Here is a 26,783-nt window from a genome sequence, read left to right on the forward strand (position 1 = left end):
CTTTTCATCTGCCTGTGTTCCTTTTAAACTGTGATTTTCTTAGAGGTGGGCACTGCATCTTATACACCTTTTCACCCTCAATGCCTTGAATCGTGCCTGGCACCTGGTGAACATTCAGAAATGTCAGGAGTAAATGTTAGCCAGGCAGCCAGTAGCAACAACACTGGGTTTCAAAGCAGAAATGCCTAATTTCAACATCTACCAAGCAAAAAATGTTGAAGTTTATTTGATGTTTGACAGCAGAATGGGTGTTGAGATTAGTTTACCCAGTTTCATTCTAGATAGCTAACGACCAAGAGGTTCTCAAGAAAGTCTTTTTCACAGATTCAGGTATCCATGTTAGCTGTTTTCCCCAAACCATAGATAAATGCAAACTAAAGATTCAGATAAAAGTCAGCTTCAATGGAAGGAACAGAGTTTTTAATTAAGCACAGGAATGAGCATTTACTTTGTTCAACCATAGGTTGCCTTTTCACATGGATCACAAGAAAAATATTCCAGCATCAATTTTGCATTGAAAATCTATACTGAGTAAAACCCTAAGTGCTCTCTGCATGAAAAATTCTAGTTTTCCCTTCCTGTACAAATTCATAACGTAAATAGAATCATGATGGCATTTCCTTTCACAGCATCAGTCATTTTAAAACGCAGACCTTTGAAGAACAAGGATTTTGACCAACTAAGTAAAATAGCTTTAAATCCTGTGAAAAGAGACTGCAGGCCCCACACCCGAGACTGAATTTTACGAGTAGCTATGCTGATGGAGTCTAGTATCAGCTTATTCCAAACCCTCACTCCCCCAGCTCCCACCTCACTTGCAGCAACTAATGTTAATAATAAAAACACATTTAAGCTAAAAAGATGAATAGGCAGAAAACAGTTGTTTGGCTTACAATGTAATCAAATTTAGCTACAACAGAATCACCTTAGCTTCTCACATGAGGCACAGTAGGTACCCTGCCCAGGGCCCAGAATACTTTTAGGAGCCCATGAAAATGTTTTAATTTCTTTTAAAATCAGAAACAAAATGAATATAATCCAGCTTAGATTATTTCTCTTTATATCAAGGCAGTTTGTAAAGTCTAATTTTTAGTATTTTTTTTAATGGAAAAAGAGGTCCACAAAGCCCAAAGGGCATAGGGTCCACAAAAGTCATGGTACAGTCCCGAGTTAGGCTATTTTTAATTTTTATAAATTTGCTACAGCATTATTACCTCTTGGGATGTTAGGGACACATGAATGTTGTGTGCCTTTTATTTCTTTCCTCCCACCACAAAAACCAATCCCTCAAAAACCACTGAAAATTCCTATCAGTTGGATTCACTATGGACAGGACATCAGTGGGCTTCAATTGCAAATCCCATTCAACTGGACAGTGAAAGAAAAGGATTTCTGAAGAAAGCCTTCCTTCCCCCATCTCACCTCTTTTCCCTGGAAAGCAACAACTTAGAAATCATCAAAGATTCAGAGGAACGAACAAAGGTGACCTCCTAGAACATTGTGCCTTGAGAAAAACATGAATTTAGAAATGCTTACCCACAATTAACACTAAATTAGCTGATTCAACCGAGTAATTTCCTGAATTGAGGGGGATACTATACTTTGGTATATAGTCATATTAAATCACTGAGTTAGTACTGATGTCAAAGCTAATAACAGAAATGTCTTTCTCACATGCTACGGCATTACTAACAACATTAGTTCACATGGCCATTGTGTTTTTACAGCAACCAGGTCATGTCTTTTTTAAATTTTTTTTTTTTTAATGGAGGTACTGGGGACTGAACCTAGGACCTCGTGCATGCTAAACATGCGCTCTACCACTGTGCTATACCCTCCTCCAACCAGGTCATGTCTTGATTCCCCAGCCACTCTGCCTGTGAGCTACTTCTCTACTCATCCATTAATGGGATGTTGATTTTTATATATTGTCTCATTACTCCTCTAGCTCTAACTAGTCTGCAGAACAAACTATGGGTGCAGTGATGAGGACAGGAAGTTAAATACCTTCACCTTTTGAGTCTTGGTTAAATATTTCTTGGCATGGAAAGAAGCAAGAAGTAATGGTTGAGATGAAGTTTTAGCATTATCTGTGAATTGCATTTATCCATGACCCTCTATAAATTTTTTTATAGGAAAGCGGAGGACTAGTATATCAACAATCGAAATTCCAGTATTTGGAACAAAAAAATTTAGGGTTTCTAGTATATTCTTCTTTTTTCTTTTTTTTTTTCTTTCTTTTTATTGAAGTATAGTTGATGTACAGTATTATATGAGTTACAGGTGTACAATATAGTGATTCAGAAATTTTAAAGATTATACTCCATTTATGGTTATTATAGAATACTGGCTATAATCTCCATATTGTACAATATATCCTTGTAGCTTATTTTATACCTAATAGTTTATACCTCTTAATCCCCTACCCCCATATTATACCCCTCCCCTCCTCCCTCTCCCCACTGGCAATCACTAGTTTGTTCTCAATATCTGTAAGTCTGCTTTTTTGTTGTTATAGCCACTAGGTTTGTTGTATTTTTTAGATTCCACTTATCATACAGTATTTGTCTTTGTCTGATCTAGTATATTCTAAGTAGTCTCTTTTAAAAACAAACACAGAAAATAATTAGAATGTAACATGTTTCCTACATAAAATATGATTAACAAGGCAAAATAAGATAAGAACTATTAAAGAAGAAAATAAGTAATAACAACCTTAAATAAACATTTGCTTATTGCACAGCCAAAATTTAACTTTTTTCTTCACATTTTTATCTCCTTTTCATTAAGGTAGGAATGATATCTCACTATCATGCAGGTAGACCAGTAGAGAGGATCTCCCACTGAAAGTAAAGCAAAAGTTTATTTTTTTCCCTTTCAAAATATAATTTACATAATCAGGCTGTTAAAAATATGGTCACTGGATATTATCAAATTAGAACACTGAAAGATTTAGAATTGTATTCTGCCTCACTGTAATCAGAAATTCTTTAAATATGACTTACTCTTCTGGTTATAGTGCATCTCTGCATACTTGTCACACATCTTTCCTTTCTCATTTTGATACAAGAAACCAAATTTCCTGTTGGAGAACCACCTCCAAAGAATGGAACTGACATCCATGACTGGAGGCACAGAGGCTGGTCAGTCACATGACTGATGCAAGGCTATCCCTTAACCCAAATTTCCCCATTTAAAGTCAGCACTGAGTCTCCACTGGAACCATAGGGAAATACATGCTCACATGCCACTGGAATTACTATAGGCAGAGCCGTGCCTGGTGCTGCCTTAGCTTTCTTTGCCACCACAACAGGAAAGCCTGGGAAAGCCAGCAATGCACAGGGGGAGAGAGACGGGGAAAGACAGAGGCGAATGTCCTCATCACATTGTAAGAGCACAGGGAACAAGCCTTGAATTGATGAAAACCAGCTGCACTCCTTGGATCTCCCAGATTCAGGATCCCATAAGCTACCTTTCTGTTTGTTTAAATATTTAAATGTAGTTTCTATTAGCAGACTCACAGATATAGAGAACAAACAAAGTGGTTACCAGTGGCAAGAGGGAAGGGGAAGGGGCAACAGAGGGGTAGGAGGAAATAAAGGGTATTATGGGGACTGTATGAAATTGTGTGTGAAACTTGAAAATTGTAAAGCATCACAGAATTTAAAAAGTACACTTTTTTTTTCCCCAGGCAATTTCACTATTAGTCAGAAAAAAGAAAAATCACTTCTAAAAATAAATAAATAAATTTAGTTTCTATTACTGCAACGAATGAGGGAGAATACTCTGACTGCTATACAGGTTCACCACCTGGATCTCTTCAACATTAAGGAATGTTCTACTGACACGATGCTGGTGCTTTCCTGCTTCCTTATGCCTCTCTTCACTGCCTTGGTAACATTGACACTAAGATAATCCAATTGTTTCTTGTTGCACCATTGGAGCAAATTCATTTATTCTTCATTCATTCATTCATTCATTCATTCGTTCGTTCATTCAACAAATGCTTCCCACACACCTATTCTGTGCCAGGCAGCCACTGAAGATTCATAACTGAACAAAACAGACAACTGGTCCACTTTCACAATATTGATCATCTGTGGGAAGGAGTCAACAATTAATAAATAAAGAGATAAACCATGTAAATATGTTGGATAGCTACATGTGTGATAGAGAAAATTAATGCAAGAAAGAGAATACAGAATTTCTAGGTTGACACTGGGTTTTGTTTGGCTATGTTTTGTTGTTTTTAAAATTGATGGTCAGGGGAAGTATTATTACGAAGGTAATATTTGAGCAAAGACCAAAGACGCTTAGTTTCTTACCGAGGAAGGTATGGATCCTGGATCAGGGTACAGTCAGGCTCACTGGTAGGGTGTATGGCAAATTCTCCTTCTAGGAGTCTACCTATTTACACAGGGGAGAAACTCCCACTGATGCCCCACTGGAACCTTTTGTTGCTAGCTCTCCAAGGGAACTGGCATATTTGTTTTGTTTCACTGAGCAAACAGACGTATGAGTTAGGGATGGCTGTAGGTTCCATGAATCATTATTATTTTCAGTGTGCACTCTCGGGCGTAAAGGCTGTGATGTGAATTGCTGACTAATTTTATAAAGCACCTGGGGCTCCTCAGGGCAAAGGCACTATGTCAACACCGACATTAAACAAATAGCAATAATTGGCCAAATCCTCTGGGGGTGCAAGTCAAATAAAATATGTTCCCTCTTGGACGTTCATGACGTCTGCTAGGTTTACCACTTGGCAACCTGGATTAAGCAAGAATGAGGCGAAGCATTTTTAGCAAGCCACCTCTGCTACTATTGTATACGGCCGCCAAACAACCCCTGTGAAATGTTGACTGTTTAACGGCAAATTAAAACTGAGCATGTTTTTGATTTCACTAGCACAATAAGGTTCTGAATAACCACTTGAAATATTAGTCCTTATCATTTTCCAGGCAATTTCACTATTAGTCAGAAATAAGAGTAGAGCACTAGTCATCAGATTAAAAAAAAAGAAGAATCATTTTCCACCAATTTTTAGAGCACACAAAAATCTCTATTTAGCAAAAGAAATTTTGTTTTTTAAAGAATTGACTCTCTCATAGTTTCTCAATGTGAATTTTGATTAAATAAATTGTCCCAAAACAAGAATGGTTGATAAGTTTCCAAATGGTAGATGAAACACTAAAATGGATATTACATATTAACAGGATTTCTTTGGGTTTCTAAGAATTCTGTAGGGAAATATAAAAGTTCAATGCAACTCTCTACCTACTCCACTCTATATTATACCACAAAGGCAGTCATCAGAGAAAGCACAGTATATATGGACACAATTTATAATCAAGCATCTGGATCTGAATTTTAACTAAAGCAAGAGATACCTCAAGATAAACCTGGTTTTACTCTGTTAACTCCAAAGTTCAATGGGGGAAAAAAAACCCTATTTTCTGAAGATTATTAACTATCATTGGTTCTTAGAATTATGAGACACTTCTGCTGAAAGACTTTAGGATGAATCTAGTATGATTTCTTTATTCCACAGATGAAGAAACTAAGTGTCAGAGAGGTCACCTCACTAGAAATATAAAAAACCAACTGAGCCATAGCTATTGTTGGTATTCGGGGATATCCTTTCAGATGCTTCTCTATGAATTACAATATACATTTTAACTATATATGTAAAAGTCTTGTATTTAAAAGCAATCTCTCACTTTATATATTGTTTACATACTTTTCAATTCAATATACCATGAACACCTATCATGTTGGGTATTATCCTTGTACATCAGTATTCCATCACATGCACGTATCTTGATATAGTAAACTAATTCTTATTGCTGGATATTTGGCCCATTTTCAATTTTCAACTATAATAAACAATGGTGTAGGTAAATCTTTTCATATATGCCTAATTATTTTTAGGTTAAGTTCTTAGACGAGAAATTGCTGGTTCACAGAGCTTTTTTTTTTTTTAGGTGTTTGGTAATTATTATTGAATGGCCTTCTAGAAAGGCTGTTCCAATTTTCACTTCTACAGCTAGTGAATAAAAATGCCCCAACTTGAATCAATATTTGGTATTATCTGACTTTGTTTTTTAATGTTTAATACTTTGACTAGAGAAAATATTTCCCCACTGTTGTTTAATTTGCATTTCTTTATGTTTGGGCTTCTATTCATGTTATTGGCAAATTGTGTGTGTGTGTGTTTTTATGAATTGTATGTTGATTCTTCTGTAAGTCATCTTTTTTTATCATTGATTTCCAAGGATTTTTTAATACATTAAAGTTATTGCCCTTTAGCAGTGTTAGAAATAGATTCCCTGGTTTGTCACATGCCTTCCTATTATATATGGTGTATTATGTTATGCAGACATATTTGATTTTTCTAATGTACACATATTTATCAGACATTTTCTTCTTGTTTTCTGGCTCTGGTAATATGCCTAGAAATACCTCCCCACTTTGAAATTAAATAAGTATTCACCTATATTTTTATACAAATTTTATACTTTTTTAGTTGTTACATTCATAAAATTATATATCATACATTAATAAAATAGTATTATTTTATTTTCATTAAAACCTTACCTAATACATATTTTTATATAAGGAATAATGAAGGAATCTTAGTTTGTATTATTTTCCCAATTATTTTCCCTATTGCCTCTACATTATTTATTGACTATCTCTTTCCTTTTCTCATTGAATAAAACACTAATTTTACACACATATGTATATTTATATGTATGGGTATTCACACACACACACACACACACGAGTTTTATTTGGAATGTAAAGTCTTTTCAAATGATCTCTAATTGTTCACTTAAACCACTGTTCTGATTCCTCTAGTTTTTATAACATGTTCTAACTTCTGAAATGACGAGTTCTCCATCTCTCTACCCTTCACCTATGGTCCTTCAAGTTTTTTATTTCATTTTTTTTTTTTTGGCTTTCTCATATATTTATTCCTTTAGATGAACTTCTGAAACATTTCATCAAAATAAAAAAATTATATCTCAGTGGTATTGCGTATAACTGAATAAACTGTGTAGATTTAACTGGCCAGAAATGACAGTTTTAGTGTCTTAAATAGGTCTTCCCATGTGCAGTGAAGAAGAGTGAAGAGCAGAAATGGACTGCATAGATTCAAATCCTAACCAGCTCTTTCCACCTCTATGATCTTGAGCAGGTGGCTTTAATTTCTCTGAATTTTAGTTATAAAATTTGTAAAATGAAGGTAATAACACTAGCTACTTCATAAGATTGTATAAAATCAATAGATTTAACATGCAATTTGTAAGTTGCTTAAATGTATAATTCATGTGTGATATTATTATGATGTCTCTAAGTTTTCTTTCAGCTACAATTTATTGTTTTCCTTATAAAAGAATTCTGATTTCTTATTATTTTCATTTAGAGGTATAGGAGATTTCTGTGACTGAAATCTTCTGTTAGTTAAGTGGTATTTTATTGTTTTCCATTATAATTTATAACTGATACACTTTTCTGTAGAGAAGCAAATGATTTTCTTATATGTATTTTTGTCTTTGGCCACCTTACTGAATCTCTGCATTATTTCTAATAATCTTGCAACTAATTTTTTGGCTCTTCCATGTAAATACCCAAACAGTTGCAAAGACACTTTCCATTTTATACTTTACATTTCAAGTAACTGTACTAACTAGAATCTTCCATATGATGTAACATAAAAATATTTTAATATTACATGACAGCACTTATCATTAAACTGATTTTAACAGAAATGACTCATACCTAAAAATGTTTTAGGCTGTTGAGATAGACACTATATTCTGCTGCTATTTCACTGGTGTGTTTTCTTTTTTAAAACAATGAATGGGTATTCAATGCTAGTCAAATTCCGACATCTGTCATTACAAATCCTTCTCTCTCTTTTAACCTATTAATACGATGGAGCCTGTGAGCAGACTCCCACATAAAGAACCATGCGTTCATGTACTCAATCAGCTCTGTTTCAGATGTCTGTGAACCTGTTAACAAAATGCAGGATTCAGTTTCCTAATATTTGTTTGTTTGTTTGTGGGGGGTAATTAGGTTTATTTATTTATTTATTTTTAATGGAGGTACTGGGGGTTGAATCCAGGACCTCATGCAAGCTAAGCATGCACTATACCACTGAGCTATACCCTCCACTCCCTACCCCTCTCCTGCCCCAGCTCAATTTCCTAAATACCGTACTTGGGATTTTATCTCTTCATTTGATGTTAAGATTGGTTAGAGATTTTCTATTGCAGGTAGGTCTAGTTCAAACAATAAATGTAAACTCAACTTTCTTTTCACTAACTTTAGAAACATTTAAATAACAGACTAACTCTTTGTTCTTCAACGTTTGTAAACACTTTCAAAGAAATTCTCTGATGTCTTCTGCAGAGCTGTTTCTTGGAAAAGCAACTTTTCTAATTTTTTTTTCCCAACAGACATTGCTTTATCAAGGTTACACACTTAAATTTGTGTCAATTTTGGAAATAAATGTGTATATACATGTATACATATATATACACATTTGTGTATACATACACAAATATATTTTTTATAGAAAGGTATCATTTAATCAAGATTTTTTGTAAATATTATTCTATTATATATAATTAATGCAATTCTTTCTCTCTCTATATATATAAAAGAGTTACATATATATGTAACTATTTTACCAACTGTTAGGTATAACTGTGTCTCATTTTCTCTCACCACAGAAAACTGGGAAAGACATTTTAGGAGGTGAGAAATAAAGCATCCTCTCTCAAGTTTTCGCCATCTCCCAGGAGAAACACCATCATCTCATAGATGGGCCTCCATGCCAACAGTATACACCTCTGTGATCATTTTCCCTAATCACCAGGGAGTAATTTTCTACTTCCAGCTTTAAAACAGTGAACAGGGATCCACCCCCCTGCCCCACCCCCAAATCTAGCCACTAAGTGATTTAACAGGTGTTTCACAAAATTCAAAATCAGTAGTAAGATTTCTAACAGAAACGCTCCTCAGCTGTTTGCCTCCACCCCAACTGCCTGCCTGGCTCTGGATCTAGGGAGTTCTTCAGGACCAATTTTGGAAAGAACATGTACTTTTTTCATATTATATAACATGCGAACAAAATTTAAATGGATGCTTAGTGTGAGTTTTCAAATAGAAACTGAAAATATATTTATGCCCCCCCCGAGAAAGATTAACAGAGCGTAATAAACTCTCCTTCATATTTCAGGAACCAGTGTAGTAACGATTGTTTGAAAAAAAATAAAAGGCAAGGCAAGCATTACAAAGCGAAACCTGGAGGAAACAAAGCTTCTAAAATAATGAAACCTTTGCTCCAACAGACCCTCATGGAGCATGCTGTTATTCACCGAGTTGATAACAAATGAAGCAAAGTATGGAACAAAGCAATAGCTGCAGTTTTTCTGAGCACTTGCCACATAGCTGGCCTAATGGCAGGTGTTACACACATGGGCTTCACCACTCACGGCAACCAACAGCGGTAAGGAGCAGAGTCCGGGAGAGCTGGCATAGCTCCCAATCTGCTAAGTGCCAGGCTTCAGGGGCAACAAGGCCTTTGTAGGAACCATCTCATTACATTTCCACCACCATCTTACAGAACAAGTATTATTGTCCCCATTTTGGAGATGAGGACACTGAGTCTCAGATCCCAAGGTCACAGAGTTAGCCAGGGACATTAATAAAGCCAAAGTCCATGTTCTTTTCCTTGCACCACTGTTTCAAGTCTGACTCCATCTGTTTCTGAGGCGGCTAACATAATGGCCAACTTATAACTTACAGCATGCTAAGCGCTGTTCTAAGTGATTTACTTGCATCATCTTCTTGAAACTTCTCTACAACCTTATAAAATAGGGACCACGGTTACCCCAACCTTGACTTAACAGAGGAGGAGACTTAAGACAGAGCGGTTGCCCCACCCAAGGCCACCCAGCTAGTAAGTGGCAGAGCCAGAATATGCACCCAGACTTTAATTCGAGCTCCAAGCTTCTCACCACAATATTTTCAGCAAAGTCCACTAAGAAAGAGGGCTGAACTTGAGAATTAATATTTGTAAAATCTAAAGGAGTACGAGTACATCAGCATTCCGAAGAGGCAGCTATGATTTCTAATTCTATGGTGGGCAGTTTTCCTTAGACGTCAATTCTTCTGAATCTCCCCGGAGGAAGGAACACAATGGAGCAGGACTGAAACTGTGTCAGAAAGGTTAACCACGAAACAACGTACACACCTAAGTCAGAGGCCGTCTCACTTTTCCGAAAGAGGTCAGTCATGCTTGACTACAAAAGACTTTAGGATCCTGTTTCTACGTGCAACACAGTCATTCAGAATGCTGCTGTAAAAATCAGAAAAACAAAGGGTACGTAACCATCCGAATAAATATGTTTTCATTCTAAACTGCCGAGGGGGTAAGGGTGTAAGAAGATGAAACACACCGGGCAAAGGTACAAGCACTTGCGGAAGAGCAGAGAGAAAAGAGTTAAAGGAAAACACCGGTCTCCTGACGACAAGTGTAACTCCTTTCGTGAGGTCATCCAGCTCGCCACCCCTCATCCCCAGCTAGTTGAAAACCTGTAAAATTACTGATGCCCCGTGGACCCTCTTCCCATCCAAGCCTTTGGGGACTGAACCAAAAGGAGTCCGCCACTGGCACCCCTGACGTTTTCGGATCCTAAGGTGGGTATGCAAGTGACCCCGGTCTTTTCTGCCATGTTTATCCCAATCGTAATTAGGGTATTCCAAGGCAAATGAGAATATCCCATCATCCTTGCTCCTCGTGCAAAGGGATGAAACACCCTGACCTAGTTCCAAGCCACTGCGGGGTGAGTAAGAGCTTCGTTAGATGTGACAGTCTGTGCTCCGTGGGACCCTGGTCACCTCAGGTTATTAGCTGGAAGAAGTGGAAAGGTCCTACTTCAGGTGAATATACAGCTCAGGTTTCCTCAGTTTTTCTAAACTTACTTGAATGTTGTATGTGCTTTCTGGCTGCTCTCCAGAGTTTATGGACCCTGTCCTTGGTGATATTTTTTAATAAACTTTCACAGAACACAATACAAATGTTATTCTTCACTTTTCAGACTTTGCTGAGTTCTCTTCAGGGGCAGGCAGTGAGTGTCACATTACAAGGGCAGAGGCTTGCACACCTGAGATAGAGGACCTCTCATGCACCTGGAAGAACTGTGATGGAATTTCTAACCCATGTCATAATGTTCTGATTTTGACACTTTATACAAATTCTCTTGCATTCTTTATTTCTCCCACACTAGCTGTCCACTGGGTTAAGAGCCTCTCTTATAACCAGCACAAAAACCCTATGAGGGAGATGCTTTTGGTTTCCAAATACGAAAGCAGAGAGCTCTGGGGTGGAAAGAGGTGAAGTGACTTGCCCGTGGGAATGAATTCTCTTTTGGGAATGAATTCATACCTTGGGAATGAATTCTCCTTTGTTGTGAAGCAGTGGTAGACACAGGCTGTTACAGCACTCACTGTTCTTTATCCAAATGGTTTGCCCCCAAGAAAATATATTTTAGGGTATAGTACAAGGAAATCTTTGCCTTCCCTGAGAAACGGATGTTGTGTTCTTTGCATCTAATGTTTCTCCTGCTTGGCTGCTAAGTCTGGCCACTGTGTACTTGTGAGACAGACTTCCGAGCTCCTTCAGAGAAAACACAATGACCCTGACTATTGTATCCACTTTCTCTTCATCCAATTTTCCCTTTTTGAAGTCCTGAATTTAAAAAACCAAAACTTTATTTGACTTTGTACTCTTTGTAGGATACTGCAAGTCTTTTTTATAAATAGGTAGGGGAAAAAACAAAGGAAGGTAGAAGAAAGGAAGAAAAGAAGGAAGGAAGGCAGGCAGGCGGGCAGTCAAGGAGGCAAACATATAATGACTGTTACTTCTATTTTCAAATGATGAGATGTGTTGTTTTAAATAAAACCTTAAAGAAATGTTACACAGAATCATTATCTTTAGAAATCTTCTACATAAAGACTTGTCAAATAAGAAAATGCATAAGAATAGAAAGCTGAAATCCGTAATTTTTTTCAGGCAGAGAAGTCTTTGATCTAATGTTCCTTGTTCCCTACATCTCAAGGTTCTCCAAGAAGAAACATAAACCAAGAGATTTTTTGCTAAATCTAGTCTTACAAAATGGACTACTATAAAGCAAAATTTTGTATAGCTGTGATTTACAATTTATTCCGTAAGATCCTTTGTACCATTCTAAGCAATGCCGTAATAACTACTGAAAACACCACATGCTCTGATTTTGCATCCATTTCTAATTTCTGTTATCCTTCCTCACTCCCTACTCTGACATCTACTCACTGCAATGACATCACACCATGAGTATCATTTCCTGGTCCTGTTGGCACCTTGGGATTGAGACTCTTTACATGCCAGCCTGGCCATCGTGGAAAACTGGCCACAGAGTCATTGAGCAGAGCTGAAGACTGAGGCCAGCCTTTCTCACTTTGTCAGATGTTTAAAGGACAATGATGGTTTGCAGAATATATTTTAGAAGTAATTTTGTCAGTAAGTTTATGTCCATTAATGTATGTCCTATGAGTCAATACAAGCATTTTACACTAACCCTCACAGTTGGTGTATCCTTCTTTTAGTTGCTGACATCCTGAGAGAGCACGGCATTTTATTTAACTGAAGAATGAGCTAAAATAGCAAAGTGGACATAAAGACAACAAACACTGAAGCTACAAGATGCTAAGTGCAGACGGCATTGCTATATTGCTATATTGCAAATGACATCAGCTACAGGGAGGAAAGTGTAAACTAACATGGCAAAGAATGAGAAATTATGGAGGGAAAGAGCCGAGAAGTACTTTACTTCAAATGACAGGATGAGCCGTCACTAACACTCTGCCTCTTTATAAAATGGCAGACATTTAATATGGAATACTGTTGGTAGCTCTAGAGGGAAGATATCTGGTTGTACAGGAAACATAAACTTCAGGACTACTACTCAACAATGACTGCAGATTTACAGAGAGAGAGATTCACCAATTTTCTTCCTACAAACCTGAATTGGGCATCTATTATATATGAAGTGCTATTCTAGGCTCTGGGGCTATAACAGGAAACAAAGCAGAACTTCTCTTACACAGTTCACATTCTGGTTGGAGGAATATGGACATTACAATAAAGAGGACATTTGAGAAATAAAACCAAGAGGATTATGAGGTATATCAGAATGTGATAAGTAAGACAGAGACAAATATAGCAAGGGTGGGAGTTAGTTCTAGTTAGAAGAAGACTAGTTCTCAAGCTGTTGTCTAGAAAATGCTACACTGATGTGACTTTTGAGTGAAGACTTGAAGGGAGCAAGCCATGGAAATATCTGGTGGAATGCAAACCACTGCCTCATTTGGATATCAGTGTGCTGGGGTGGGAGAAGGAGTTTCTATTACTGTAAGGCTGTGCATTCAGATGGCAGAATAGTAAAAGCAGAGCCAAAGCCAAAAATTTGGAGAAAAAGAATCTATTTTTATGTTGAAAAAAATAAGAGAAAAGTAAAAGATCAGAAGACATAGATTTTTAAGATAAAACTGGAGGTGTTAAAAAAAAATTGTATTTGACACCATAACTCTAGGCTGCTCCCCCAGATACCAGGCGTGTATGTTCAATTTCTTCTGGGATGAAAAGTACCAGCAGGAGATTTAGAGAAGTTCTCATCTCTCTGCTGCGAGAGTCATGTTAGGATGATGACTGAGGTCAGGAGAATTTAAGGATATGTACTAACGATTGCTGTGTTCATGTTTCATACTATCTGTGAAGACATCATGAACACAACATCTGTGCTGTTTCCAGTCTCAGAAGCAATACACAAAACACATAGATTTTACGTAGAGAAAAGTCATACTACATAGGTGGGGAAAATCAGTGAGTGGAGTGGGAGGATTGTGAACTTCAGAATTGCAAGCTAGTCACTCTTTTAAAAACAAACAAACAAAAAACTAAGTACAGCCTTAACTGATGGCAATAGAGGAAAAGAGAAAGAGTATAAGCCCCAAATACCCATATTCAAATAAGACCATAGCTCTGTCCTCTGGGTCATCAGGAAACAGCTTAACTTCAGTTACCTCCTTCAGTAAATGACACTAAATGTTAATAAATATTAACAATAACTCATGTAAAACTGCTAAAGTGGTACCTGTCTACCCTTTATCTTATGAGACTATTTAATGGTTTAATACATTTTAAGATATTCATTGAGAAAAAAGAAGTCTGAATATATATGCCCATAATGTTATTTATTACTAGTCTTAAAAAGAAAACTTTAAAATAATGTAATTCTTATTTTATATGGGCCATGGTATGATTTCCAGTCATTCTGGACCCATTGATACATGTGATTCACTGCTATCAAGAAGAGATGATTTCACTTATTGCATGAATTTTGTTTAAGAAAATTAATAGAAAACAATTTAAATATTCATTCTGGAGAAGTTTGACGCTACTAACTTCAAAGTGCCAAAGCCCCCACTGGCTCTGTTGGACCTAAACTGCAGGGAGGACTGTAAATGACTCTGATTATTCTCCATGACACTTCCTGCTGTGAAAATGTCTTACAAAGTCATCCTCAAAGTTCATCTGTAACGTCAAAGGTCCCCTATCGCTGATAGCTTGTGAACATAGTCCCACAATACAAAATAATGTTAAAATACACTTTAAAGACTTTCTCATTAGGAAAGCGAAAGAAAAAAAAAAAGAAAACTTCTCCTAGGTTTATACTGGATATTTTGAAAAGTGGCAAATAACACTCAAGAAGAGTTTTTTTTTTCGGTCTGTTTCTTCGTTCTTATTTTCTGGAATGATGTCCCCACAGATCAATCACATTGTTGAAGGGCTAAGTCCATTCCCACAATTTCCATTTCTCTATCCAAAGCACATGGGAATAATTTACCTACAAATGAAGAAACAGGCCACCCTTTCAAGATGTCAGTCTCTTGACATAGAATCCAACAAATTGCTGCAATGTTAAATCTTTAATAGAGTCAAGGTTAGAGAAATGGCATGTTATTTGAAAGAGTTTCCAAAGCACAAGGGCAGCTTTGTTTTGCAGACAGTGTTTCTTAAATATTTGGTTTAAGATATGGCACCAGAAGCCTTGGCAGTGGATACTCTGATTAAATGTCAAGTTTAATAAACCCATGAGAATGAGTCCCAGATGTGGTTTACAGGTGACTCCACGTCTCTAACATAGTGTAGTGTATAAAGTCTAAATGTGATGGAGATCAGAAATCAATTCCCAGAGATAGAGCTCAGAACTAAATCCAATTCATTTAAACACTTTTTGTATACTACTCCATGAAATACCCATTTTAAGTCCTGTGTGAAGATGTGAGAAAAACATATTGCCCTGAAGAATATGAACAATCAGCTAGAATAAGGCAGGTAAAACCCATTCATTCATTCATTCATTGAACAAGTATACATTAAGCCCCTATTCTGGGTGAGATACTCTTTTGGTGATACCAAGATAAGTGGGCCCTGGTTCTTGTTCTCTAGTACTTTCACTCTTTAAGGGAGGGGAGATAGTTACAGAGCTTATCATAACCCAGGAAGAATTATGTTAAAGTTTGCACGGGTTGCTGATGAAATTCAGAGAAGGAGCCACAGCAATAATCTAGTCCTCGGGCCTGGTGCCTGGAGGAGGCAGGTGGCACAGTAGCAGAACTGTCCAAGGAGATGGACGGTGAGACTTGTTAGGAAACACTGATCCCGGCAGATGAAGCAGACTGCAAAGGTAGGAAAAATTAGCAGGAAACAGAGCACAATAAGCTCGTCGTTCCTGGAGAGAGTCTTACAGGACACAGCAAATAAAGGAGACATGGTGAGAGAGGCAGGTGCTGGGTGACTGACTGACAGCCAAAAGGCCCCACTAAAGAATTTATGTTTCATCTTCAGGGCTCTGGGAAATCACAGAAAATTTTTCAGTAAAACATTTTGAAAAAATATGACAGTGTAAGATAATACTATGATCCTCATTCACAAACTAAGATGGATATTTTCAACTATTCACCAATTTCCAATTTTCTTCTCCTTCTGACCCCATAGGAGAACTGTGCTTCCCTGCCTCCATGAAATTAACAAAGTCGCACTGCTTTGAAAAAATGAAAGCGGATTCCTTTTTCTCTGGGTGGAAGCATTTAACTGCTATTGTTTGGATTGCTAACTGTATCTCCTAATGTGGGGAGTATAGATGCCTGGGACTGATGTGGAGGTGTTGCACAATCAGGTGGAGACTGTTGGCCTGAAGGGTCACCAGAATTCATAGTGGGGGTGTGTGTTACTGCAGTATAACTTCACCTACCCTGACTAATACACCTACCCAAGTAAGAGGAATATTTTTATAATTTACAAACTATTAGCCCTGATTTGTAATTTATTCAATGAAAACAAGTTAAGTATGATCCTTCTTAGAACAGCTCACCTGCCCAAAGTAAGTTTCTGGTAAGTCAAATCAGTCCTTTCAGATCTTAGAAGTGGCAATCAGTAGAGCTTCTGCTTATTTATTGATAGTTTTTGTTTATGGAGATTTGAAAAATGCAGAGTACAAGGAAAAAAAAGTGTGCATTTATTTTAATGACTTTTAGAAAGAAGTAATATATTAGTGATATGGAATCAATAGTACAATATTTTAAAAGACTAGGTTAACTCCGTAAAGTGAATATGGTAAATGTTTACTTTATTCTTTATTTTCTGACTGCTGCTGGCTTCCTGCCTGCTTCCTAGCACCAATTTGTCTCCACCTCACATGCCAATAGATGTTTAGAAATGTTGGAGAATGCAGAGGAAGCCAGAAGTCTTCTTTCTCAAAGGTGCATCTAAACATCTGATAAAATGGGGAGAATTCATTGATAGGCCATTCTTTGGACATGCATTTAAATCTCCCATACCAGTAGGAATTTAAAATGAATATCACAAAAGGGTAACTGCTTATTCTTACACTTAAAAAAAACCAGATCATTTATCTTATCTAAAATTTTACACAGATTAAGTTGCAGGAGAGGAATATACTATGTCCATATATTATACAAATAAGATTTTCGTCAGAGATGGTAGTGAAGGAAGCATTTCCTGAAACATTTCCTGAAATGACAAGACATAAATTTGCCTGTAAAATCAGAATGCCTCAGCCGATCCATTGAGATTTGATCAACATGATCCCTACGGTAAGAAACCTAACCCTTTCAAATTGCATGAAAATTAGAAGACAAATGAAGATGTTCTGGATGGAAATCCACTTTCAAATAAACCACTGGGAGGGAACTCATTTTTTAAAAAAAGAAACTGTTTTTTTCTCTTCTGTCACTCATAGTTATGTCAAATGCTTGCACATTGAAATAAAGTATATTTATCTACTTAGGTTTGAGTCCTTTTTAAGAAATACTTTAACCAAAGTAAGATCTTCACAAGAAGCTGATGTTGGTGACCAAGAAAAGCATCTTATTTCCCATTTTCTGTGTCCTGGAGAGAGAAAGGAAATCTATTTCCCACTCTCTCACATGGTAAATGCATCTCAGTAGCGCTGAATCCTCAGGACAATAGGGCCTGTCATTGTGAGATATTTTATACACGACTTAGCCATCTTGTAAAATCAGACACAGTGATTAACCTGAGGGCTCTTCCTCACTTTTCAATGGTATTTAGCTATTGATAAATATTAATGTGCATGTGATTCCACTGGCCATTTTTGAGAAAGGAGCTGTCAGTTGGCTGATTCCAAACTCTGTGACCAGAGGGCTCCAAGCGGGCCTGGCCCCTGTGGGCAGGGCCAAGGCACTGAGGAAGTGTGGGTGAGGTGACAACAGGTGTTGGACAGGTTGCTGAGTGACTGCTCTCCGCAGGCCTGAGGACAGGAGAGAAGGGTTGCCACCTGAAGCGCTGAGCAGCAACCCCGGAGGAATCTCAGAGTCTGAGAAATTTGAGCAGAAAGAGGTTTCACAACATTTCAGTTCCCCAGGGTTGGAGCAGCAGGACTCCCTGACAGAGAGAGAAGCAAATCAAAGCCCATGGTCATGAACAGAACTCCTCAACAGGAGTGCAATCCCCTGCATCCACAGCAGCCCGTGAGAATACTTCCTGCACCAGTCACCCAACTGAGATGTGGGGACATCACCTGGGTACGAAGGGCCCCTACGGGCTGTGAGGGAATGAGCCTAAGTGCCATTCCCTGAGGAGCCATTATGCACCAGGCGCTGCTGTAAGTGTGCTGAGGGCATTAACCCATTCCATCCTCACAACCACTCTCAGAGTCAGAGTACAACTTGCCTTTTTGTACAGATGCAGAAATGGAGGCAGAGAAACGTGAGGGAACTTGCCCCAGGTGATACGGCTGGTACAGAGGACAGCCAGAATATGAACCCCAGAAGCCTGCCTCCTCCAGAACCCACACTCAGAAGCCCCAAGCTTTACCATCTCTCAGGGAGGAAATCACAAAGCAGAAAACTTCCATCTTTGCTTCTAAGAGGAGGCAAGTTATATGCATGAAAAGATCATGAACAGGAGGATGCAGAAAATGATAGATGCCCAACGCTAAGAAATACATAGTTGTTGAAACAGGTCCATAGAAAAAAAAGAGGGAAAGGAGAAAAAAAGAACAACAACAAAAACTTGAGAAGTGGGTCTTTGAATTGGATGTGAAGTAGGAGAAAGGCCCCTCAGAGGGGCCTGGGTTCAAATCCCAGCTCTGTCACTCCCAAGCTGTGTGAGCACGGGTAAGTTACCGCATTCTCTGTGTTTTAGTTTCCTTCTCTGCAAGGAGAGTAAAACCTATCTCCAAGGATATTCACGAAGATAAAGCAAAGTTTGTCATGTACAGTTTTCGGCCTAATGCCTGGCCCAAGGTAAACACTTAATATTTTTAATATTATGCAGCTGCAGGGGATGGAATGAAGATTTCAGATGAAGGGAAAAGCCTAAGAAATGAATCTGTAGAAACCAGAAATACAATCTCAAGTTTGGGTTGGGTTGCGTTGGGCTGGATGGGTGTCTGATTTGAGGTTGGCAATGAGAGAGGCTCTCTCGAATGGTCACAAGGAGAGGTTTCAATGCTATAAGGGGTTGCCATGAGGTCACTTTGACCAATAAGTACTGTGCACTTTGTGCAAACCCATGAGTGTAGGAGAAGCATTAGAGACACCTGGATAAGGAAAACCCATTCTATTTGTGGTGAAACTGGCTGGCCAAGAAGATGCTGACCAGTCAGAGCTCAACTTTTCCAAATGAGCATGGCGCACTTGAGAGGACTGATCACAAGGGCAGAAAATAATGGGATTAATTCACTAATCGAGAAAGCATTTGTCAGACACAAAGCAGATGCCAAACTCCACTCTGGGGGTGAGGAGGGTACACAATGAATGAGGTAGACATGACAGGAGCCCCCCGGAAACTCATTCTTACTGGAGAGGCAGACAAGAAAAGAGCATGCACAGTTCTACTGGGGAAGTGGTATTAAAAAACAACAAAACAAAAAGCAATTCACAGGCTGCCGAGGAAGCACAGAAATCTGGGTGTAACACAGCGGAAGCGGAAGACTTTTAAGAAGAGACAAGCCTTAGATGAGTCTCAAAGGAAGGGACAGGTCTCACCAAGCAGAAGGGGTCGGGGAGGGGAGACATTCTGATCGGAAGGAATAGCTTGGTCAAAGGCTGACAAAAGAAATAAGAGGATGTGTTTAACACGTGCACAAAAGTACTTGTTTATAGTAACTTTATTCACCATGTTTCAAAAAATTAGAAACAACAAATGTCCAACCGGAAAAAGGACAAACATATTGTGACAGAATTGTATTAATATAACGGAACACTACTCAGCAATCACCAGAATGAACTAACGTACAGGACATGGATAAATCTCAGAAATGTTACGCTGAGCCAAAAAAGCCAGGCATAACAGACTACATACCGTATGATTCCATTTCTATGAAGTTTAAGAACGTGGAAAACTATGTGATAGAAACTAGAACAATGGAGGGAGCGTTTTGATTAGAGGGGGACATGAAGCCAACTTTCAGTGATGATAGAAATGCTCTTTTTTTGACTGGGGTGGTGATTACCTGGTTCTATGCATTTCTGAAAATGACTGAACTGTACACAAGATTTGTGCATTGCTAAGTATGCAAATTTTACCTCCATAAAAGGAGTTAAGAATTACTTGTTTAAAACTATGATTTTGACATTATGAATAATAAAAGTCAAATTTTAAATCCAGTAAGTTTTATTAAAGTCAAAAAAAAAAAAAAGATGATGTGTTTAAGGAGTTGTAAAACACTTCCCACAAACAGGGTGCAGTTAGGGTGAGGCATGTGAAGTTGAGAAATCCCAAACTAAAGACACTGGAGACTCAGGGAACACTGTGCAGGAGAGGGATGGGCTGAGTTTTGCCCTTTAGAGAGGTCCCTGTGGAAGAAGAGGCAAGGAGGATGGGGTGGGTGGCGAGACTGAAGCCTGTACACTATTTAGAAAATTACCGCCTGAAACGCAGGAGGGAAATGGTTTCAGGATTATTGGGTGACAAAAGGAGGGACTCAATGAATGGACTATGGCATAAACTTTAGGAGGAAAAGTGAAGCACCAGAATCTCCTTAGCTTTGAGTCAAACTGGCAGAGTGACTGGGATGGTACAGACTCTAGACAGATGCTTCAGGCTTCAGCTCCAGAGTGCCTGAGAGCAGTTATCCCCCAACTCCTACAGTTTTCTCTCTCTTTTCCAGTCACATGGTCCTTCTCTACCCTCTGGGATACCACCCCTCCTCCCACAGATGGGAAATGGAAAAGAACGTATGAATCATGGGGAGACAGCCAAGACAGCAGAGGGCAAGAAGAGAGAGAAGGGGATGAAAAACAATACCTAAAAACAGACTCGAGGAGGCAGGCAGTGCATTTGCTAATGTCACTAACAAAATGACCAGAAGAAATAAGATTTTATAAATAAATACAAACACACGCCTATTTCTGTGTAGATTAAACAATGACACCCCCTCTCAGCCAGAAACATCTCACACCTTGAGAACTGGAAGTGTTAGAGGCTTGGGTGGGTGGGATTTGGTTTTCCCCCTTGGAAATACGGGTCGTATTTTGACTTTCAGAGGCACACAGATGAGAAACGCATTCCTGATCTTGGAAATGTGGTTGCTGCCCATTACTTTCAGGATAAAGGAAGAATCTTCAGTGTGGCAGACAAGGAAGGCTGAGCCTCTTCTCTCCCTCTGAGCCCACCTTCCCCTGGCTCTTATTCACCACTCACCACTTGTTCATTTACCACAAGAGTTCTCTCTCTTATGTTCCTTCTCCTGGTTCATTCCTATTGATCTTTCGAATCACAGTGTAAACAATCCTTCCTTAAGGAAGCCATTCCTGATCTACTGGACTAGGTCACAAACCTCCTCATAGATTCTTGGAACTCTGTGTGTTTCTTTTTTATAGCATCTGCCCCTGGTGCAGTTTCATGTACGTGTGTGTATGTGGCAATTTGATTAATGTTTCCTTGCCCCATAGGACTATGAATTCCATGTGGGCAGGAACTGTATCTGATTTTGCATGCCATTTTACCCTCCATGTCTACAAATGGATAGCGAATGGAAATAAGTGTGTGGGGCATGGGGAGATAACAGGGTGTAATGAGGTTGAGGGAGCTGAAGCTGAAAACAGGTGTCAAAGACCAACTTAACTGATCGACCATTTTCCTAGCCTAGGTATTATGTTCACACGGTATTTCTTCTTTCTGGACTGAGTGAGAAAATATGGCTATTTAATTTTTTAGAAATATTTTATTTTATCTATTTATTTTTTGCTTTTCTGTTTGTTTGTTTTGCTTTGTGGGGAAGTAATTAGGTTTATGCATTTACTTACTTATTTTAATGGTGGTACTGGGGATTGAACCCAGGACCTCATGCATGCTAAGCATGCACTCTACCACTGAGCTACACTGACTCTCCTAAAAGTTTATTTAGTTATTATTATTTTTTTAATTTCCTAAAATCTTAGACTACAAACAAAGACACTGTTAGGATAGTATACTTCTGTTAGAGCCTAAGTGGAAGTTAAGTGTTCTTGAGTCTTATAATTTCTGCATTAGAAGTTTTCTATATTAGCTTTCACCCTGACACAAAATTAAATGCAAATTGGAGGCATATGAACTATTTTATTTCAGATCTTAACCTTACTTTTCCTTAGGACATTCATTGAAAGTATGGCTTATTATCGAAAATCTATTCTTCACTCTGTTTCTAACCATCTAGCCACTCAAAAAGACTTGATTTAATGTCTGAAGCCAAATCCTTGCTTCCCCTTGTGATTACAAAGACTCTCAGTAAATAAGAGGCAGCCAATATCGAATAGCTAATGGTGGGTCCTACTAGTTACTCTTCTCTTTGAGCGACCTGCAGGTGATGGCCAGCATGCATTTCTTGGCATCTCCCCAGGAAGCGCAGAGATTTACAGGTAAAGAAGGTAAAATTCAAATCAGTCAATTTTCTTATTACAGATATAGTTATTATGTAGGGAGTATGTTTGTCAGAAAAGAAAGTTAAAGTAGTAGATAAGTTTATTTTCTAAATTTTATTTGTTTGTTTGTTTGCTATTTATTTTTGGAGGGGAGGTAATTAAGTTTATTTATTATTGTTAATGGAGGTACCAGGGATTGAACCCAGGACCTTGTGCATGCTAAGCACGCACTGTACCACTGAGCTATACCTTCCTCCCCTCTGATACATTTAAATTGTGGAAATATCTGAGAATTTACATTATCTATAACCCAAATAATTGTGAACAATATAAAGTTGACTTTATCAATCTTTACATACAGAAAAATGTCTGGAACCCAAACACTATTTTAAAGTCATGAGTTCCAGAGATGGAGAGGGTATAGCTCAGTGGTAGGGTGCATGCTTAGTATGCATGAGGTCCTGGGTTCAATCCCCAGTACCTTCATTAAAAATAAATAAGTAAATAAATAAGCCTAATTTACCACCCCTCCATAAATAAAGAAATAAAAAGAAACTGCCATTAAAGTCATGAGTTCCAGGATAAAAAACAAATTCTTTTGGAAAAAAGTAATATTGAATTTTTCTAAGCCTTTGAGAAAAATACAACTTTTACTTATGTATTTCAATTTCAGGCAGGCTAACTGCAACAACTCCACTGGAACTGAACAATGGTAGACAGTGGGAGTGAAGTTTCTTACCGTTGGAAGGGAGGTTATGTCTAAACAAGGGGGAGAGGCTAGAATGATGCAGGTTGTAATGGATTATAGTTGGAAACATCAGTATGAACTTATGCTTTTCTACTTATCTATCTCTCTGTCTAACCATATATACAGATAGTTACACATAGTTACACAGGTCAGTATACACACGTGTATTTCCCTGCTGTCAGCCAAGAAGGCTGAGAAGCACTCATACCCAGTAGCAATGAGAATACTCTGGACCAAAATCTTGGTTTGAAGTACCATTCTCTGATGAAAGAAACCAGGGATCCTTGGGTAACTGGCTGAATCTATGACTGGGGAAGGAAATGTACTAGACGAGTCTGCATCTTACAATGAAAATGCTAAAAAAGAAAAACCCCAAATCCCACAATGATGGGATATGTAAAAGGGACACAAGAACCAACTGAAAGAACTCCCAATGGCCACAACAGAAGAAATCTGAGCTTCAGCATAGTATTAATTTAATTTAAAATTTAAACATAATAGGTATAAAATAATATTCATGAGTCCATACTGATAAAAACAAATGATTAGATAAGCAATTAAATAAATGGAGGAGAACAGACACATCTCCTATGGAGAATTCCAAATACTTTATGGAGATACTCTGCCTACAAGGAGGTTGACCGTAACTCCCTCCTTAAGTGTGGGCTGTGCCTAGTGCTTCCCTTCAAAGATAATAATATGAAAATATGGAAAAATAATAAGTTAACACAATAAAAAAAAATTTACAGTGAAAAAAAGCATGACAAAATCATGTCAACCAGATGACCAAGATTAACGCGAGTAACAGTAAGACATTTTGAGAGTGTGATGAAAATGGCACTGTATCCTCTGTGGTCTTCCTCCTTGCAACACATAACCCCAGTAGAATCAAGACAAAAACACCAGAAATCCCAACTGAGGGAAATTCTACAAAATGTCTGACCAGTAATCCTCAAAACTGTCAAGGTCATCAAAACAAAGGAAATCTGAGAAGCTCTCTCAGCCAAAAAGAATCTAAGGAAACACAACTAAATGTAATGTGCTTTTCTGGATGGGACCCTGGAATAGGAAAAAGAACATTCAGCAAAGCTAAGAAAATCTGAACAAAGTATGGGCTTCAGATAACAATACTCCTAGTATTGGTTCATTACTTATAACAAAAATTCAATACTCATATAAGATGTTAATAATAATGGAAAGTGGGTGTGGGGTATATGTACTATTTTTACAACTTTTCCAGGAATCTAAAACTCTTTTAAAATAAAATGTTTAAAGAAACTCTAAAAGTCTATAAATTTAATTTAAACTGGTAGAATTAGATAGTCAAATCTAATCTTACTGATATAAGCCAATATTTAATTTACTTAAACAAAAGACATAGTACCCTTCATATACTACTCTATGACTAATTGCTTTCTCCACATTTCTTTAGAAAATATTAGGTCATGTTATACATCATCAATTAAAGCCAGGTTAGAATGTTAGTCAATTGCTAAATACATGACTTATTTAAAGAAAAGTTTACTAAAAGGAAACGTGAGATGCATTATCTATATGGCCGTATCTTTCAAAAAGACAAAGAAAAGAGTCAAGAGTGGCTTAGTGTTCTAAGACATTAAAAAAAAAAAAAACCAAACAAACAAACAAACAAAAACAGTGGGAAAACTAGTGAAGAAAGCAAACATTTTCAACCAACTAGAAAAAAGATAAATGTCAGAAAATTGTTAAGATGTTAAGATGTTATCATTTGCTCAGGACTTTGGATCCTAGCTAATATTGTCCATTTGTCCATCCTTACTTCCACAATTGGACCCATGCAGGCTATGTCACAGGAAATGCTTCTTCTGACCATTAGAACATCCAGACCCACCCACTTGTTACATTTCATATTTGCAGCCACAAAGAACCAGTCTCATCCAAGCACCAGTCCTTCCATTACTGCATCATTTTCTTTCTTCTCCTTAACATCTGCAGTCCTTCAGTCACTTTATATGTCACAAGGTATGAGTCTGCTTCCATCCCTCCTCTCCTCAGATGCCTCTCCAGTATGTCTGCAGCCCAGAAGTGAGCACACTACTCCAGCTGAGGTCTGAATGCAGCAGGGTCAAGTGGACTCATTACCTCTTTATTGTGGGCCCTTCCAGTTCTATTAATGTAGCCTGAGTTGCTACGTGAACTCTCCAAAATAGGTTCCATATTTTACCTTCAAACCTGGATAGCAGATACAAGTCCTACATTATCTGTGATTACTGTGAACGAGGTTAGCACATTATTATTTGTCCCTGAATATCATACTTGGCTTCCCGGACAGAAGCTTTGAGTATTCATGTATCACAGCTCTCCTGTGATGACACAGCTAGAGGTACCCTCAGATGACACACCTTCCATCCTTCCCTTACTCTAAAGTAAACAAAAATAAAAACAAAAAAACAGATTAAAAAACCCCACCACCTTCTTCTTTGTCCTAGCTACATGGGTATAAAATCAGAATTGAACATAATGATAGGATGAGAGTACTTTTTAATTTCCATATTTAATCTCCTGGCATCTTCTGGATATCTCAAAGTACATGTATCCCCATAAGAAATATATATTACTGCCTGGCTAATAAATAATGATGTCATACAGAATTAACCAATTAATAATTCAAGAACACTTTAAAATTCAGGTGCCAAAGAACACATTTTTCTAATCTTTATAGAAAATACATAAAATAATATATAAAATGCCATTCGTAAATTGTGAAAACTGTTGGAATAAAAGGACAATACAGATGGTAAATTTCCTTGAAATGCACTTAAAGTCTTGTTATTGATCCATCTAATTCAATGCTATCAATTCTACTAAGATACAGATATTTTAAACATTAATGCTTTCAGGAATAAACAACACTGATAAATATGCCCAAAACGACAAATCTCCAAGAAGAAAAATAACAAGTAACAAATGCCAGCCAAATTTCTATCTGAAATAAGCTACTTAGTGATATTATTGGTATCTTTAATCAAGAAAGATGAATTACATTCATCTTAAGAAGTTTATTTATAGTGGACTTGGGTTAAATAATAAATTAACAGGGGTAGAATTTGTAGCTCAGAATCAGAGGAGAGGAAAAACATATTAATCAAGTAGACATGTTAACAAAATAATAGATTAGTCAAGATTACATTTGAATAAATTAGCAATGGAAAAAGATAGCCATAATAATACCTAATTTTTAGCTCCTGACAAGAGAAATGGTGGTGTTTTTTAAAAGACAAATTCATACAAACGTCCAAGAAATAGGTACTCACTTCTATCCTTATGCACTGTAGCATACAGGAGACAACAGTTTGCTTCTCCCTGAAGTCTTCTGATCTGAGATTTTTTTTTTAAGGTAACATGGGAATGAAAGAGATTTTTTCCCCCACACTAGACATAAAGGTTCCTACAGGCATCACTTGGTTGATGCACAAAACACAACGTGAAAGGCACTAGGGACCTCAGTTTAAGAACAACAGTCATAAGACTGATGTACTAGTTGCTTCCT

At 37.7% G+C, this 26,783-nt stretch overlaps 1 protein-coding gene and 1 non-coding gene across 4 annotated transcripts in view; one reads left to right on the plus strand and one right to left on the minus strand.

Annotated features, from left to right (window-relative positions):
* Positions 1–26,783, minus strand: part of PDE4D (phosphodiesterase 4D) — a 1,287,753-nt gene that overhangs the window by 473,482 nt on the left and 787,488 nt on the right. The gene's annotated exons all lie outside the window — the stretch shown is intronic.
* TRNAT-AGU (transfer RNA threonine (anticodon AGU)) lies at positions 22,921–22,992 on the plus strand. Its single transcript has one exon. It is a non-coding gene; the product is annotated as a tRNA-Thr (tRNA).

Source organism: Camelus dromedarius, chromosome 3 (genome assembly GCF_036321535.1).
Source record: "Camelus dromedarius isolate mCamDro1 chromosome 3, mCamDro1.pat, whole genome shotgun sequence".
NCBI lineage: Eukaryota > Metazoa > Chordata > Mammalia > Artiodactyla > Camelidae > Camelus > Camelus dromedarius.